Source organism: Callithrix jacchus, chromosome 9 (genome assembly GCF_049354715.1).
Source record: "Callithrix jacchus isolate 240 chromosome 9, calJac240_pri, whole genome shotgun sequence".
Lineage (NCBI taxonomy): Eukaryota > Metazoa > Chordata > Mammalia > Primates > Cebidae > Callithrix > Callithrix jacchus.
This window is the reverse complement of record NC_133510.1, coordinates 71,922,833-71,942,494: the sequence shown is the minus strand read 5'-3', so window position 1 is coordinate 71,942,494 and position 19,662 is coordinate 71,922,833. Positions and strand designations below refer to the sequence as shown.

Genomic DNA, 19,662 nt, shown 5'->3' with positions numbered 1-19,662 from the left:
TTGTATGGTTTGTGAATAAAGAATATTTTTTACATTTTTTCAATGTTTGATAAAATATCAAATGAAGGGAAATACTTTGTGACACATGAAATTCTATGGGATTCCAATTTCAGTGTTTTGGGAACACAGCACTCCAGTTTTCCTGGAACTCAGCTCTCAGCTATGTCTGACTGCTTTCATGCTCTAATAGCTGAGTTCAGTATCTACAACAGAGACCATAAAACGCTTACTCTCTGGCCCTTTTCAGAAAAAGCCTGTGGATCCCAACTCTATAAGATAGGACAGGGCAGTTCTGGGCCTTTAGGTTGTCCTCTGAAGATATAAAAATAGCTTAGTTATGGTCACCAAATTTCAACAAAAAGCATACTATATATTTGTCTAATCTCCTAACATTTTAGGTATAGGAACAACGCTAGCATAACTAGGCCACATGAATGGCCCCATTTTAGGCCAAATCTAGGGGTTTTCACTGATAACATGTAGTGAGCTATGTACTTATTTGTGATGTCTTGGAACACAGCCAGACAAGACCCTGTGCCTGGCATTGGGACAGGCTAGAATACAGAGAGGAAGAACCAGGATCTGTAACTAGACTCATGCCTTGGTATGGAACAGTCCCAGGACAGGCCCTGGAAGTTAAGTGGCAGGGAATAACAAAATGCTGTGGAGCACTTTCTAGATGTGAGGCTTCCCAAGGGCTTTACACGTCCTTATCAGGATAAACAAGATGAATCCTTCTCTTTCACCAAGAAGCTTACCATCTGAAGAATGGGAATATAAATCTAGGGTTAAAATCCTAGGTTCACAGCTGGACCTGGGAGATCACCCATTTTCACCGTAGAACAGAGGCAAGCAAGATGATAAGGTAGTTTAGAGGAGGGTGAGCTTACTGGCAGGCAGGCAGGCAATTTCAGCCTGGAAGGATGGAAATATTTTAACAAGAGAATGGGGAGTGTGAGAGACAAGAAAGTTCAGCGTACATTTAAGGAACAGCATGAAGATCCTACTGGCTGAGATGGAGGGTGCCTATGAACTAATTTTTAACTTACAAATTTAGTTTCAATTTCCAGCTATGCCCAACAGGAGGTCTTTTAAGGTTCAACTGAACGTGGACTCACAATCTAGACCACACTTGGATGCTGCAACGGATACTCCAAAGGAAGCACAGATTGGCACTGGGGCATGGGAACGTCCTCCTGGGACTCTGCAGCAGTCCACCATCCATGCAGCTTAGGAACCCGCAGCAAGATCCTTGTCAACCACCAAAGGTCGAGTTCTCATGCAGAAAGGGAAACCGTTTTACTAGCCCTTTACTCATGCTCCCCAACACCAGCTCCAGTTTCACTACTTTCCCCAGAATAACTCCTGGTAATATTTTTCTGAGAATTTAATGAAATTATGTAGCTATAGGTAGACATCTGGTTTATTTCTATTTTTTCACTATTAAAACAAGCAATGAATATCCTTAGGTACACATCAAAGTATTTCCTATCAGCGAAATTACTTGATCAAATGGTAAATTTTCAATTTTTTTTTTTGAGATACAGAGTCTCACTATGTTGCCCAGGCTGGAGTGCAGTGTCTGTCTATTCACAGGTATGATCCCACTATTCATCAGCATGATAGTTTTGACCTGCTTAATTTCTGACCTGGGCTGGCTCACCCCTCTTTAGGTAACCTGGTGTTCCCCTGCTCCCAGGAGGTCACCATATTAATGCTAAACTTAGTGTGGACACCAGAGCAGCATAGTGCACTACAGCCCAGAATTCCTACACTCAATCGATCCTCCTGCCTCAACCTCCTGAATAGTAGGGACTACAGGCACGCACCACCGCACTCAGCAAATTTTAAATTCTGATAGGTAATATTAAGTGGCTATTAATTTTACTGCACACCAACAATGTATGAGTACCAATTTTCCTTCACTCTCTGTGGTTGAATATTAGACATCTTTAAATTTTGTCTTTAGAATGAACCAACAATTGTCTTGTGTTAATTTGCATTTCCCTGATTACTATTAAGTTCATACACCCTTTTTTTTCATGTTCTAAATTAGAGACAGGGGTCTTGCTATGTTGCCTAGGCTGTTCTCAAACTCCTGGACTCATGTGCTCTTCACGCCTTGGCCTCCCAAAGTGCTGGATTACAGGCGTGAGCCACCATGCCTGGCCATATACCTTTTCAAATGATTATTAAATCACCATTTGGATTTTTTTGTGTGTGTGAATTACTTGATCATACTTTTTCCCATTTTTCTATTATTTACTTTTTTCATTAATTTGTAGGATATATATATATATTTATATATATGGCATACATATTAATGTATTGTTTATATACACACAATCAATATTTTTATTTTATTGAGCATTATTAGGTATGTAATGGAAACTATTAAAAACTTTCCATCAGTACAGCTTGGTGGCTTCGTGAATATTAGGGCTTTGGAGTTAGACTTGTATCTCAGCTCTATGGCTTCCTAGTATGTGACCTTGGGCAAAGCACTTAATCTTCCTGAACCTGTTTTGCTAAGTGGGGATAATAAGATGTACTCACTGGCTTGTCTTTAGTTGAGTATGGGACACATAAAATAATCAGTAAATGGTAACACTCAGCATTGTTTTTTAAACTGAGATGTAATTCACATACCATAAAGTGTACAAGTCAGTAGTTTTTTAGTATATTCACAAGGTTGTGCAGCCATAACTATCTAATTCAAGAACTTTCCCATCAACCCCACCTAAAAAAAACCTGTCCCCAGTCACTTACCATCCTCCCTACCCCACCCATCTCCTGGCAACCACTAATCACTTTCTGTCTCTACTGATTTACCTATTCTGGAAGCTTCATATAAGTGGGGTCATACAATAGGTGGCCTTTGTGTCTGGCATCTTTCATTTGGCATGTTTATAAGTTTCATTCTGCATGTTTAGCACATCATTCATTTTTACTACTGAGTAATATAATAATCCATTGTATTGATACACCACATTTGATTTATTAATTCATCAGTTGATGGACATTGGGATTGTTTCTGATTTTGGCTATGCTACCATAAATATTCATGTACAGGTTTTTGTGTGGACATGTTTTCCATTCTCCTGGGTATATATCTAAAAGAATTTTGAGGTTATATGGTAACTCTATGTTTAACATTTTAAGGATCTCTGAAACTTTTTCTACAGCAGCTGCATCTTTTTACATTTTTACCAGAAATATATGAGAGTTTCAATTTCTCCACATCCTCATCAACACTTGTTATTGTCTGTCTCTTTTATTACAACCATTCCAGTGGGTATGAAGTGTTATCATCAGTTTGATTTGCATTTCCAAATGATATTATGCATCTTTTTATATGCTTGTTGGCCATTTGTATATCTTCTTTGGAGAAATATGTATTCGAATTTTTTGTCGAATTTTTAATTGTCTTTATATTGTTGAGTTGTAAGAGTTTTTTATGTATTCTGGATATGCTACTTTTGTCAGATACATGAATTGCAAATATTTTCTCCCATTCTTTGGGGGTTTTTTTCCACTTTTTTGAGAACATCCTTTGAAGCACAAAAGTTTTCAGTGATGAAAATCAATTTGTCTTTTTTCTTTTTTTTTTAGACACAGTCTCGTTCTGTTGCTCAGGCTGGAGTGCAGTGGTATAATACTGACTCACTGCAACCCCCATCTCCTGAGCTCAAGCAATCCTCCCAGTTCAGCCTCCCAAGTAGCTGGGACTGAAGGTGCACACCACCATGCCCAGTTAATTTTTGTATTTTTTTTTTTAGTAGAGACATGATTTTGCCATGTTGCCCAGGCTGGTTTCGAACTCCTGGGCTGAAGCAATCCACCCACTCTGTCTGACAAAGTGCTGGGATTACAGTTGTGAGCCACTGTGTCCAGTTTATTTATCTATTTTTTATTTGGTTGAGTGAAATTTAGGTGTTATATTCCTAAATATTTTATTGTTTTAGATGTTATTATAAATGAAATTGTTTTCTTAATTTTTATTTTCAGATTGTTCATTGCTGGAGTATGGGAATAATTAATTTTTGCAGATAACTGTTCATCCTGCAACCTTGCTGCATCTATTTATTACCTCTAATAGTTGTGTGTGTGTGTTTGTGTGTGTGTGTGTGTGTGTATTCCTTACGGTTTTCTTTGTACAAGATTATGTTATCTCAAAATAGAGATCATTTTACTTCTTCCTTTCTAATCTAGATGACTTTTATTCCTTTTGCTTGCCCTTGCTAGAACCTCCCACACAATGTTAAATAGATGTGGAAAGAGTCAACATCCTTATCTTTTTCCTAATCTTATGGGGAAAGGATCCAGTCTTTTACCAGTATGTATGATGCTTCCCACTGAGGAAGTTCTCTTATATTACTAATTTGTTGAGGTTTTTTTTAATCATAAAGGGGTCTTGGATTCTGTCAAATGCTTTTTCTGCATTTATTGAGATGATTATGTGTATTTTTTGTCCTTTGTTCTATTAGTATGTTGTACGTTAGTCTGTTAGGGCTACCATAACAAACTACCACATACGGGGTAAACAACAGAAATTTATTTTATCACAATTCTGGATGTTATAAGTCTGAGATCAAGTTGTGGGCAGGATTAGTTTCTCTTGAGGCCTCTCTCCTTGACTTGTAGATGGCTGTCTCCTTCCTGTGTCTTCACATGGTCTTCCTTCTGTGAGTGTCTGTGCTTTAGTCTCCTTTTATAAGAACATCAGTTGTATTATTTTATTTTCATTCTGCTAATAATGACATAACAAGACTGGGTAATTTATAAAGAAAAAAAGGTTTAATGGACTCACAGTTCCAAATGGCTGGGGAGGCTTCACCATCATGGTGGAAGGTGAAGAATAAGCAAAGGCATGTCTTACATGTCCTCAGGCAAGAGTGAACATGTGCAGGGGAACTGCCCTTTATAAAACCATCAGATCTCATGAGACTTATTCACTATCACAAGAACACCACAGGAAAAACCCGCACCATGATTCAATTACCTCCACTGGGTCCTTCCCACAGCAAGTGGAGATTATGAGAGCTACAATTCAAGATGAGATTTGGGTGGAGACACAGCCAAACCATATCACCAATCATATTGGATTAAGGTCCAACCTAATGATTAAAATTACCTCTTTGACACTGTATTCAAAAACAGTCACAGTCTGAGGTACTGGGGGTTAGGGCTCACTATGTGAATTGGAAGAGGGACACAATTCAGCTCATAATAGTGTATTATACTTATTGATTTGTATATGCTGAACCAACCTTGCATTCCTGAGATAAATCCTGCTTGATAATGGGACTTATTATACTTTTTATGTTGCTGGATTTGGTTTGAAAGTATTTTGTCAAGGATTTCAGCAGATGGCTAGCATTATCATCTTCTTTTTATTATTTTTATTTTTATTTATTTTTTTTTTTGAGACAGAGTTTCACTCTTGTTACCCAGGCTGGAGTGCAATGGCGCGATCTCGGCTCACCGCAACCTCCGCCTCCTGGGTTCAGGCAATTCTCCTGCCTCAGCCTCCTGAGTAGCTGCTCACCATTCAACATGCTTTTACATGTGCTATGTCATTTACTCTTAAACAGAATTCTGTGAAGCAGGCAGTATGTTCACCACAGCAAACTGAGGCTCAGAAAAGTTTATTTTCTCTTAATTATAAACTTGCCATAGTGCATAGTATAATTTGGAATTAAAATTACAGATGGGGAGAACATTTAGGGAGATGAAAGAAAGCAGGATTTGGTGAGAACAAAGAGAAACTTTGTATGGATGGAAGTTTACAGAATCAATTTGAATAGTATCAGTGATCTCAATGATGTAAGAACTGAGGTCATCTGCTGATGTGCAGAATAGGAGTAAATAGATTTGTGGTTTCAATTCATGCATGTAATTAAACCAAGCAGGAGTGACAATTCTCATTAATTTTGAGAACATGATTTAACCAGATTAACTGGTGGGAGAATAAGCCAAAATTTTAATAATAGGGATTTGACTATATCAGTAACAGTAAACCTCAGCTTACAGATTCCTTCTTTCTTGGAAACTTTGTTTCTCAGTTGATTTCCAGTTTGCACACTCTTCTCTAAACTTTAGGGGAGCTGCACCATGACTGTTCAGTCAGGAAATGCTGAATTAAAATTCTACCTCTGGCCCCAACAGATTGAGTGACTTCGAAAGACATTTAATTTCTTCATGACTTTACTTCCTTATCAAAGGAGGGAACTTAAGTGAGATGATTAGCCCTCAGCTTTATGACTCTATTCATTTAGTGAATTAATAAGCAGACTATTCAGTATATTGGAAATTATCAGACAGCCACCATGAGGAATTTACTAAGGGTAGAGTAAGGAATTACTAAAGAGCAATGAAGCCTCGTTGAGGGTAGAACAGTTAACACAGGATAGCCAGTGAAAGTGAGAGAGTAAACAGACTAGGCTGGAGATCAGGGATTGCCACCTGGAGGTGGGGACTGACAAGGGGCATATTACATAAGCCTAGTGAAACCTGGGTTGTCAATTGGTTCAAATTTATCTTAAGTAAAAACAACTAAAAATAATTAAAAAGTCAGATCAGAGAGTCCAGGCTGGGGCAGGAGATAGATGAAACCCATATGTTTAACTGCCTATTTTTACATTAGGATCATGATGTTGTTTATCCCAGTTCAGTGGACAATGCACTGAAGAGCAAGGACCTTACCCATGAGTGCCTCCAGCAGAGTTCCTGAAAGAGTCCTGCCCCTGGTCCCTTACATCATTTACAGGTCATCTTTAATTTCTTTGAACTGTCACATGACACTATCAAAGAGGCTGTGTACCGATAATCAATACTTTTTTGTCTTTTCATTTAATTTTAAAACTTTTTTTTTTTTTTTTTTTGAGACAGAGTTTCGCTCTTGTTACCCAGGCTGGAGTGCAATGGCACGATCTCGGCTTAGTGCAACCTCCACCTCCTGGGTTCAGGCAATTCTCCTGCCTCAGCCTCCTGAGTAGCTGGGATTACAGGCACGCGCCACCATGCCCAGCTAATTTGTTTGTATTTTTAGTAGAGACGGGGTTTCACCATGTTGACCAGGATGGTCTTGATCTCTTGACCTCGTGATCCACCCGCCTCGGCCTTCCAAAGTTCTGGGATTACAGGCTTGAGCCACCGTGCCCGGCCTTTAAAACTATTTTTATTCTTTCACTCAAATGAAATACATTCTTATTTTTTTTAAAAGCTAAATACTTAGACACATAATGAAGATAGTGAGTCTCTATAATTCTTCCTAAATTTGGTGATGATTCTGCCCAGTTACTTTTCTTTGCTTACTATTACTTACACAAATTGAATCATAAACACTGTTTTTCAAACTGCCTTCCCTTCACCCCAACAAACCAGCATAGATCTGCTTTATTCATTTTGACAACCACAGAGGATTCCATTGTATCATATTATAATATAATTTACACAGCTTCTATTGATAGACATTTGCCTTGCTTCCAATTTTTTTCCTATTTTTTGTAAACAATGCTGTAGTGAAAATTCTTGTGCATATCTTGAATATTTGGATAAACATTTGTAAGTAATACATTTTTTTTTCTTATTTTGTCCTTTTCCTTCTTCCTTCTGTGAAAATAAATAATACATTCCTAAAACTCTAGTTGCTTTCAATAAAAAAGTAAACAAAAGTAAATTTTTTTTTTTTTTTTTTGAGATGCAGTCTCTCACCATTGGCCGGGCTGGAGTGCAGTGGCTTGATCTCAGCTCCCTGCAACCACTGCCTCCCAGGTTCAATCGATTATCCTTGCCTCAGTCTCTCAAGTAGCTGGGATTACAGGCGCCTGCCACCATGCCCAGCTAATTTTTTTGTATTTTTAGTAAAGACAGGCTGGCCTCGAACTCCTGACCTCAAGATCCACCTGCCTCGGCCTCCCAAAGTGCTGGGATTACAGGCGTGAGCCACATGCTGAGCCACAAATGTGAATTTTAAAAGTGAAACTGTTGAGTCAAAGAGTCTTTTAGTAGATATTCCTAAATTACCCTCCAAAAACATTGAACTAATTTACAATTTACAATTGTAGGAGGGTAGCTCTTTCCTCACTCTCTTGCTATGACTATTTTTTTTGTTTTGTTTGGCTTTTTTTAATCTAAAATTTTAAAAATAGAGTTAGCAAATAAAAATACAGTATGTTTTGTTAAATTTGAATTTCAGATTAAAAAAAAATAATACTCTATCTCTGGCTAGATATGGTGGCTCACACCTATAATTCCAGCACTTTGGGAGGTCAAGATGGGTCGATTGCTTGAGCCCAGGAGTTCAAGACTAGCCTGGGCAATAATATGGTGAAATTCTATAAAATATTCAAAAATTAGCTGGGCATGGTGGTGCCTGCCTATAGACTGAGGAGTTTGAGTTGGGAGAATCACCTAAGCCAGAAAGGTCGAGGCTGCAGTGAGCTGGGATCGCACCACTGCACTCCAGCCTGGGCAACAGAGTAAGACTCTGTCTCAGACAAACAAAATTATCTCCATCTTCCAGATGGCCTGTTTCTGGTTTCTCTGTTGGTATCATCAGTGATGTCTTCTCTGTTACCAATTTATCTGTACATTTATCTCATCCTACATAGATGAGAAATATTCGCTATTTAAATTTGCGTATTTTTAAGATTTAGTGGGAGGAAGCATAAAATTGGTTATGTTTATGTCCTCTGCAGGGAACTACCTGTTTAAGTCTTTTGCTCCTTTTGCCAGTGGTTCATTTGTTTTCCTTAATGATTTATAATAATTCTTTTAATTTAAGGAATTAGGTACATATATGTCCCAGTTTTCCTTTAGACTATTTTTATTTTTTTGTCTTCTTCTAGAAGTGGTTGCATTTTTATGTAGTACAACTTGTGCAATTGTGTCACTATGACCATTTCTCAAATTACCTAGAGGCCTTGTGCAAATGCAAATTCCTGGGCTCCATTCTAGACCTAGCTAATCAAATTTCTTTATTATTGTACTCTGTACTATTAAGAAGCTCCGTAAGGGATTTTCTTTCTTCTTCCCATCTCCCTCCTTTATTTTTTTCCTCCCTCCCATCCATTCTTCAAAACTTCTATTATATTTAATGATCAGTACTAAAGAATTTGCTAGAATTGTTTTAAAAAAACATAGAAGTAAACATGCTAACCATGCAATTGGAAGCTACTGTCATCTTGTGAGACAGTGTGCTGATCCAGTAAGATCAAGATAAGATTGACTTATTCTTCATCAGTTGACTTCAGGGAGAAAAAATGATTTTCTCTGACACTATTAAAAAGCCTTATTATGAAAAATCTCAAGTGTACACAAAAGTACAGAAAATAATATAATAAATTCCCATGTACCCATTACCAAGCTTCAACAATTAGCAACAAACAGCCAATCTTGCTTCATCTGTATTTCCTATTCCTCCTACCATCCCCTCTCCCCAGATTTAGCAACTCTCAAGAAATTCCTAAACTCATTCAAATTTGAAATCTAAAGCTTTATGATTTCTGGGTTTTGCATTGTACTTTCTAACTCCAAGAAAATAATATATTTACTCTTCTTTTTTGTTTTGTTTTGTTTTTCTTTATCAATTATTGGCAGGGGCTGGATTGGGGGGAAGCAATTTAATCACGTTTTTTTCCCCCTAGTTGGTAACTGTATGATTTCATTTTCTTTCTTTCTTTTTTCCAAGAGACAAGCTCTTGATCTGTCACCAGTCTACCATACAGTGGCCCACTCATAGCTCACTGCAGCCTCAAACTCTTGGACTCAAGCAATCCTCTTGCCTCAGCCTCCTGAGCAGCCAGGACAATAGGTACATGCCACCACACCTGGCCAATTTTTCTGTTTTTTGTTTGTTTGTTTGTTTTGGTAGAAACCAGGTCTCACTATGTAACCTAGGCTGGTTTCAAACTCCTGGCCTCAAGAGATCCTCAGCCCCACAAAATGTTGGGACTACAGGTGTCAGCCACCATGCCCAGCCATTTTCTTTGGTTTCAATCTGAAGAACTTGAAATCCATTATTATTAAAAACAAAACAAAGCAAAACAAAACTGAAGACATTAGGGGTAGTGCTAAGGAACAGGTACCTGAAATGTTTTCTAAAAGAGATTTCAAATATCTATGTTTTAGTATCCTGTCCAACAGAATTAACACTAGAATTTTCTTACATGTTATTAACGGCTAGCAAGATTTTTATCTATAGTGTTTTGCATTTATGCTACCTGATGTTCATATTTCATATAGTATTAAATTACTACAATTAGTTAAAGGAAGAAGGTTTGAGAAGTATTTAGGCATGAGCAACAGACAATTAAAAATGCTAATACTCTGAACATAAGAATTAAGTATTATTGAGACAGAAAAAGCCCATAGCACATTACTCGTCTGAGTCACTGCTGGTTGACTCAACACCAAGCTATAGTTTCTAAATCTCCTATCTGTAAAATATGAGTAACAGCACCAACCACCTACATTGGTTAGAAAAAATGAGACTAATACTTTGATCTTCTTTAAAGAAGTGAGCTGCCTAATTAGCTGAGTTTCTTTAATTCTTCTTAGTTATTGTCTAGATGAAGAAATCCCTTGGGTAATAAGTATTCTCCTTCCACTTACAGAAGAATGGGAAAATCTATCATACAGATATACTGCATTTTAAGAATTCATTCATTAGTTGATGAAGATTTTGAGTTATTTCCTTTTTGGCAGTCATGCATGATGGTATGAACACTGATGTACAAGGTTTTGTGTGAACATGTTTTCATTTCTCTTTTCTTTTTTTTCTTCTTCTTTTTTTTTTTTTTTTTAAAGTGGGGTTTCACCATGATTGGCCAGCCTGGTCTTGAACTCCTGACCTCAGGTGATCCACCCACCTCGGTCTCCCAAAGTGCTAGGATTACAGGCGTGAGCCACCACGCCTGGCCATGTTTTTATTTCTCTTGGGTACATATCTAGGAGTTAAACTGCTGGGTCATTAGATAACTATGCTTAACTTTTTGAAGAATTGCCAAGCTGTTTTCCAAAGTGGCTGAACCATTTTACATTCCCACCAGCAATATATGAAGGTTCCAATTTTTCCATATCCTCACCAACTTTTTTGTGTGTTTTGTTTAAAATTATGGCCACAGTGGTGGATGTGAAGTGGTATCTCATTGCGGTTATGATTCACATTTTCCTAATGATGAATGATGCTGAGCATCTCCTCATATGTTTATTGGCCATTTCAATACCTTCCTTGGAGAAATCTCTGTCCAAATGCTTTGGCCATTAAAAAAAATTTATTGACGACGTGAGGCAAAATGTCTGATTAGGAACAGCTCTGGTGTGCAGTTCCCAGTGAGACTGACACAGAAGGCGGCGATTTTCAAATTTCCACCTGAGGTACCTGGTTCATCTCATAGGGACTGGTTGGATAGTGGGTGTAGCCCAAGGAGGGTGAGCCGAAGCAGGTTGGGGCGCCGCCCTACCCAGGAAGAGCAAGGGGCCAGGGAACTACCTCTCCTAGCCAAGGGAAGACATTAGGCAGTTTCCTGCCCTCCAGCCCAGACACTGTGCTTTTCCCATGGTCTTCGCAACCCACAGATCAGGAGATTCCCTTTGGTACCTACACAACCACCAGGGCCCTGAGTTTCCAGCACAAAACTGGGTGGCCATTTGGGCAGAAACTGAGTTAGCTGCAGCAGTTTTTTTTTTTTCATACCCCTGTGGTGCCTGGAACACCAGCAAGACAGAACTGTTCACTTGAAGCCAGGATGCCAAGTGGTCTGACTTGGTGGGTCCCACCTCCATGAAAACCAGCAAGCTAAGATCCACAAGCTTGAAATTCTTGCAGCCAGCCCAGCAGTCTGAGCTTGAACTGGGAAACTGGAGTTCAGTGCAGGGAGGGGCATCCACCATTGCTGAGACTCAAGTAGGTGGTTTCAATCTCACAGTGCAAGCAAAAAAGGCAGGAAGTTCTAACTGGGCAGAGCCCAACACAGTTCAGCAGCTGCAGGCAGACTGTCTCACTAGATGTCCTTGCTGGGCAGGGCATCTCTGAAAAAAGGCAGCAGCCCATCAGGGACTTATAAATAAAGCCCCCACCTTCCTGGGACACAGCACCTGGGAAAAGGAGCGGCTGTGGGTACAGCTTCAGCAGACCTAAACGTCCCTGCCTAGCAGCTCCTAAGAGAGCAGCAGAGCTCCCAACACAGCATTCAAGCTCTGATAAGCTCTTATAAATAAAATCACTATTGTAGAACCTAAGGTTGGTAATTTGAGATGTTTTTTCAGATTTTTGCATTCTGGTCATCAGTTGATCCTATCTGGACTCATGACTCATGACTCAACTGGTCCTGGGGCCCCCACCCAGAGGCAGACTCAGCTCAGGAGGACAGTTTTCCACACCCCTATGATTTCATTCCCAACTAATCAGCAGTACCCATTACCTAGCCCCCTGTCCACCAAACTATCTTTAAAAACCCTAGTCTCTGAGTTCTCAGAAAGATTGATTTGAGTGGTAACTCCAGTCTTTCTGCTTGGCTGCCTTGTGCTTTCGTTATTGCAATTAAAAAAAAAAAGATGAGGGCACCAGGCATGGTGTCTCATGCCTATCATTTTGGGAGGCTGAGCTGGGAGGATGACTTGAAGCCAAGAGTTTGAGACTATCCTGTGCAACAAAGTGAGGCCCCATATCTACAAAAAATAAATTAGCTGGGTGTGGTGGCATGTGTCTGTAGTCCCAGCTACTCAGAAGGCTGAGATGGGAGGATCATTTGAGCCCAGAAGTTCAAGGCTTCAGTGAGCTACGATTATACCACTGCACTCCAGCCTGGACAGCAGAGCAAGAACCTTTCTCTAAAAAAAAAAAAAAAAAAAAGTAAGCATGTTCTGATAGTATAATTAAAAATCAGAGAGTGGGCAAAAGTAGAAATAGATTTACTCTCACAGTGACATAGTGCTGATGAGGAACAATAGGACAATGGTGCATGATTTTAGAGTCACTGCTGTGTATTTTTATATTCTTCTATGGTGTGCTTTTTGACTATTCAAATAGCAGATTTTAGTGCTTTCTTCATGCCATAAAGAATTCTAGGATTCAGAAATTTATCATACATATATCACACAAATATGTATACAAATCCTTTCTAAATCTCTCAAAGCAATGCTAATCTATTTACAGTTGCACATTCAAAATAAAAGAACTACTCTGGTTTTTGATAGACGACTTGCATAACAGACAGAAAACACAGCCATAATTTCTAGAAGCTTATTAAAAAGACATACAGTTCTAAAAAACCAAAGTCTATTAATACAAAAATAAAGGAACTATTTTTAAAAGCTGCATAGTCCAAACTACAGAGTCCTTGTTTTAAACAGAGAGTGGTTGAACTGAGATACAGTCTTTAAATCTCTGAGTCTTACTGTTTAAACATCACCCTTTGGTAGTTTAGGGAAAGGATAGAATCTTGGACCTTAACAAAAATCATCTAGCTTTTCACCAACAATTTTCATGTCTCTAGCTGTATATACCAATCTTTCCATTCTACAGCATTGCAAAGTCACTTTCTTTTTTATTTTTATCAAAAATGAACAAATCCAGTTTTGCTTGGGGTACAGATCTGAGTTGGGGGAGCTAGTTTGAAGGAGGTAGATTGAGTACTGGGGGAGGTACCAGGAACGCCTGGCTTAAGATAAATATCCAGACCCCCTCAGATACATGGGAAACAGCGGACAATAGAAAGAATCATTGAGCAGAATTACTACAAGGCATTATATTCTACACGTGAAATTTCAAGAAAATGTGTCTTTAAAAATATAACAAAGTAACATAAAATAAATTTTACCTTATTGAGTAAGTTATTTCTGAGCAACAGGCTTTAAAGTTTGACAAGACTAGGTTTCAATCTTAACTGTCCATGTGTGACCGTGGACATGTTATTTAAGCTCTCTGGTGCTCACTTTCCTTATCTGTAAAAAAGATATTTAATCCTTACCTTCTAGGATTGTTATAAGGATTGCATTAGATTCATACGTAAATCACTTAATGCATCATCTGTCATGTTTATTCAATAAGTTTTCATTAAATGCCTGCTGTATATCTGGGACTCTGCCCTATTCTCAACATACAAGACTGAAGAAGACGGGTAGGTTCTTCCTCTTGCAGATCTTGGAATTCAGTAGGAACACTGTCAACTAAACAGGCTACTTCTTTGTCAGGGTTTGTGATTTTACCCTCCTTGTAAGTTAATAAGCTAGCCAGTTAAGGCTTCATAGATGCTGGCAGAAGACATGAGACTCCTGGATCAGAGACATAACTTTATTAACCATTGCACAAGTAAGTCACATGGATGTCATGTTTACTGGTTGCTCCTGCTCTCCAAGTCCTGCAGGGGCAACGTGGAGGGGCCAAGCGGATGCTGCAAATGAAGCGATTTTGCCCCACAGCTGAGAGACACTGAGCTTGGAAATTCACTGCTTTTAAAGTAAGCAGAAACAGCCTATTCTTTGTCTTAGAGGAAGATGTTGCCTCACTGCAAGGCTGCTCATGGCAAATGTAACTGTGAAAAATAGCTGTCAGAGTCTTGCATTCTTGGCATACCCAGGAAAAAACACAGGGACACTCAGGGCTCATGATGGATTGCCTCTCCCAACATTCCTCATCTGAAAACAGGGATAATAACAGCATCTAACTTATTAAAATGTTGTGAGAGTTAAATGAGAAAATCTATGCCAAAATTGGAGGAACTGAAGCTTTTAAAGAAGTCATTAGGCCGGGCATGGTTGCTCAAGCCTATAATCCCAATAATTTGGGAGGCCTAAGCAGGCAGATCACTTGAGGCCAGGAGTTCAAGACGAGCCTGGGCAACATGGTCAGACCCCGTATCTACAAAAATTTAGCCACGTGTTGTGGTACACACCTGTAGTCCCAGCTACCTGGGAGGTTGAGATGGGAGGATCACTTAAGCCTGATAGGTTAAGGCTGAAGTGAGCTGTGATCACACTACTGCACTCCAGCCTGGGCAACCCTGTCTAAAAAAAAAAAGTCAGCAATACTTGTTACAAAAAGTAATAAGTGTAAGCTATTGTTATTGACAGTTGTAACAGTAGAACTAGCAGAAGGATTAGGTGCTGTTTAAATGTTTGCTGAATTGATGAGTTGGTGTGGGGTTAAAATAAATATAAATAATAGGTGACATTCAGATTTTACCATATGAGGTGCTGTTTTAAACACTATACAAATTACCATTAATTTGCATATATTATTTCATTTACTAACGCTATAAGGTAGGTACTTTTATTTTCCAAATTTTATAGACAAGATTTTACAGATGAGAAAACTGAGGCTGAGGGGAGTAAGTGATTTGCTCATGTTTAGATAGTCATGGAATTGGGATTTGAACCAAGTATTCATTATATTGACACTTGCTAGAAGATGAATCAATCTTTGGTAGGAAAATAAAGAATCTTTTTTTTTTTTTTTTTTGCAAATGCCCTTTCCCCTCACTTTTTCTTAATGCTTCTTGAGGTTCAGATTTTCTTGACATTAGAGTGGTAATATCTATTAAGGTTTATACTTGGGTAAGAAGAGTTAGATGACCACGTGACTGCTTTCAATAAGCGTTACTTTCTTCTAAAGTCTAGGCCAATGTGTTTTTGACATTGAAATACAGTAGTCAAGTAAAGTTATCACCTCACCCACTAAGTCCCCAAAATGGAAAACACAGCATTTGGCAACATTTTTCTAAAGGTGAACTTAAAAAAAGAAAACTACCTTAATAATTATTAAAGCTCTCTCTCATACATATACACACACTCATGCAAACATATGTTAGCAAAAAGCTATAGGGAAGCACAAATAAACAGAAAGGCATCCCATGGTCATGGACTGAAAGATTTAATGTTGTTAAAAATGTCCATACTAGCCAAAGTAAACTACATATTTAATGCAATCCCTCTCAAAATCCCAATGGTATTTCTTTGCAGAAATAGAAAAAGAAATTCTAAACTTCAAATGGAATCTCAAATGACCCAAAATAATCTTGAGAAAGAACAACAAAGCTGGAGGCTTCAAGACTTTCTGACTTCAAAACATATTACAAAGCTACAAAAATAAAAACAGCCTCCCTGTCCCCTGTATCAGTACTAGATGCCAGTAGCACTCATCCTTTGTCATGGCAATAAAAAAGTGTCTCAAGATATTGCCAAATGTCTTCTGAGGGCAATACTGCCCCAGTTAAGAGCCACTGATCTAACTAATCTGCTATTGTTTGACATTTAGGTTGTATCTACTTTGTCCCAATTTAACCAGCAGCACTTATGAAGCTCCCAAAATATATATACTCAGCACATCTTCAAATTACTTCTGTAGGACAAAAACAGACAAATCAACCAGAAATTAGCCAGTCATGAAAAAACAAATATTGCATCATTCATGATTCCACTTATATTAGGAATCTAAACTAGTCAGACTCTTAGAAAGAATGGTGGTAGTCAGGATCAGTGGGGACAGGGAAAAGGTGAGTTGTTGTTCAGCAGGTAGAGTTTCAGTTTTGCAAGATTTGAAAAAGTTCTAGAGCTCTATTACACAACAGCGTGCATAGAGTTAACACAACTGCACTGTACACTTAAGTAAGTAAATTTTGTCTGTTTTATGCCACAATAATTTTAAAAATATAGGAAGGACATGATCTCAGAATAAGGGCTATCTTTTATAATGAAGAACAATTTGCAACCCAATTCCAACATGTTAAGATGTTCTCTTCTTGTTTCAATGAGAACTGCTAAAAGTCTGTGTCTCATCTAAGCAAGAGGAAGCTCACAGTACCAAGTCCCCACCCCTGATCATTTGGATGCTGGTTCTACTCATACGTATGGAGACCAAAGCCCCAGTTGGTGTTGCCTGGCCTGGTGCTCTGGACACACACATTTCAGGAGAACCTTTGATGGGTAGAGGTCAAGGATTGGAATCATAGGTCCTGACAGAACAACGACTTCACACAATCAGCACATAGTTCACATACTAGAATAAATTCCAAGTGGACTAAAAATATAAATCTGGGGGAGGGAGAGAGGGATGAATGGTGGAGCACAGAAGATCTTTGGGGCCATGAAATTATTCTGTGTGATACTGTAATGTTGGATGCATGTTATTATACATTAGTTAAAACTCATATGAAAACAGAGGGTGGGGTGGCCAGGACAGGGTGCATCGCAGGCTTGTGCAGGTTGGAGCACCTGCACTGCTCAGGATATAATGTGTAACATGGGGTCGGGGTGAGCAGAATAGGCCTGTGAGGCCTGTGAGTGCCCACGTCCCCCAGCGTCCCCAGCAGCAGTTTCCGCAGTGGTCCACTCTGGTTGCCACTTGTGGATTCCGGTTCCAGACTGAAGGCTGCATGTTCTCTGCCCTTTGTTGTGGCCCCCACAGGCCAGGGTTACTGTGGTAACTCTGAGAGCAGGCTTGGTGCTATGGAGGAGCCACAGGCTACCTCTCAGCCTTACTTGAGGCTGGTTCTCGAGGTGCTACGCAGGGTTGTGGCAGCACTGCATCAAAGTATGGGAGCACATTCTAATTCTTAGGTTTTCCATGGGAATGTGTGACATGGGCAGCTATTTTTAGATTTTTTGCTGTTCTCTTTTTTGTTTTGAGAGGTTTTATATTGGTTAGGAGTAGACTTTATGTGGGAAGAGAGAAAGGGCTTGCTAAATGCTTTCCAGACTAATTGAGGAAAAATGTAAACAACTTGAAAAATTTAGCGTTACTCAAAAACAGCATGAAGGCTATGAAGTTGAGTCATTCTTACAGGATCCCAGCTTTGAGAAGGAGGCAACAGAAGCACAAGGTTTGGAGGCAACCTGTGAAAAGCTGAGCAGGTCCAATGTGGAACTTGAGGATGAAATACTCTGTCTAGTAAAAGAGTTAAAAGAAGAGAAATCGACAGTCTGAACAAAATGAATGGATGGTGGATATTTCAAAAAGGATACAGTCTCTAGAAGATGAGTCAAAATCCCTCGAATCACAAGTAGCTGAAGCCAAAATGACCTTCAAGGCTTTATTTCAAATGAATGAAGAACCACTGAAGACAGCAATAAAAGATGCTTTGGATGAAAATTCTCAATTTCAGAAAAGCCAGAAACAACTTTTGTAAGAAGCTGAAGTATGGAAAGAACAAGGGAGTGAACTTAATAAACAGAAAATAACATTGGAAGACTCCAAAGTACACACAGAACAAGTTCTCAGTGATAAAGACAATCACATCAAGACTCTGACTGAATGCCTGCTGAAGACGGTGAAAGACTGGGCTGCTATGCTTGGAAGACAGAAGGGATGGTGATAACTTGGAGTTAGAAATGAACAGTGAATCGGAAAATGGTTCGCCAAAAGGAGCTATGAAGAAACTGATTCATGCTGCTAAGTTCAATGCTTCTTTCAAAACCTTAGAAGGAGAAAGAAACCAAATTTATATTCAGTTATCGGAAGTTGATAAAATGAAGGAAGAGCTTACAGAGCATATTAAAAATCTTGAGACTGAACAAACATTTTTGTAGTCAGAAAACGCACATGTTGAAGTTAGAATCAGAAGTTTCAACAGAAACTTAAAGTAATGACTGAACTATATCAAGAAAATGAAATGAAATGAAATGAAACAGGAAACTAACAACAGAGGAAAATTACCACGTAGAGACAGAAGAGAAACTTTCTAAAGTAGACAAAAGGATCGGCCATGCCACTTCAAAGCTGGAGACCTACAGAAAGCGAGCCAAAGATCTTGAAGAAGAATTGGAGAAAAAGATGCATTTTTATTAAGGGCGCACTATTTCCTATGAGAACAAAGCACAGGATAATTGGTTCACAGATAGAACTGCTGAAAGACGTCTCAATGATTTAAGGAAAGAAAATGCTCGCAACAGACTAAAATTAACTGAAATAGAGTTTAAATTTGAACTTTTCGAAAAAGATCCGTATGTACTGCATGTTCCAAATACACCACTTGGCAGAGAGCATTCCCCATATGGTCCCTCACCATTGGGTCGGCTTCATCTGAAATGAGAGCTCTTCTGTCTCCTCCAGCTTCACTGGAGAGTCCACTCAGACTGTCACCTTTGCTTCCAAGGAGAGGAGGAAGAGGCTCAAGAGGCCAGGGAATCTTCTGGACCACCAAATTACCAATGAAAGAGGAAAATCAAGCTCTGATATGTTAGCTGATTCTCACAGGGGTCCTTTAGACACTGGGCCCCTGTCACCTCTGTGGGAAAAGGGAGCTTCTGGAGGTGATTTTCCACTAAGGGATTTCCCAGGTCCAGTATATGCTCCTTTGCAAGTATGCTCATTTAAAAAAAAAAATTTAAAGCTGAATATATGTTTTATTATTCAGAGATACTAATTTTACTATCTGTTCATGTAGTAACACAGTGGCGGAAAAAAATCTTCTATCATCCGTGAGTGTACCAATTACTATTCCGAATTGGGAAGGCAGCCAGCCATAAGTGAACTGTAATAGGTTTCAAATGGATTCATCTTAATACTATAGAATTATTTCTGTATTTTGGTAGTCAAAAAACAGTTGACTTTCTGCAGGTCTTATAAAACCAAAATTATCTGTATCTTATTGGTAGCAACTGGTTATTTGGTGAAAATTATATTACATGAAAATGTTTTTTGAGAAGGACTTTGATAAT

The 19,662-nt window shown here is 38.8% G+C and overlaps 1 pseudogene; it reads left to right on the top strand.

The window, feature by feature from the left end:
- Positions 1–17,566: 17,566 nt before the first annotated feature.
- Positions 17,567–19,457, top strand: LOC100412387 (melanoma inhibitory activity protein 2-like; annotated as a pseudogene).
- The last annotated feature ends 205 nt before the right edge of the window (positions 19,458–19,662 follow it).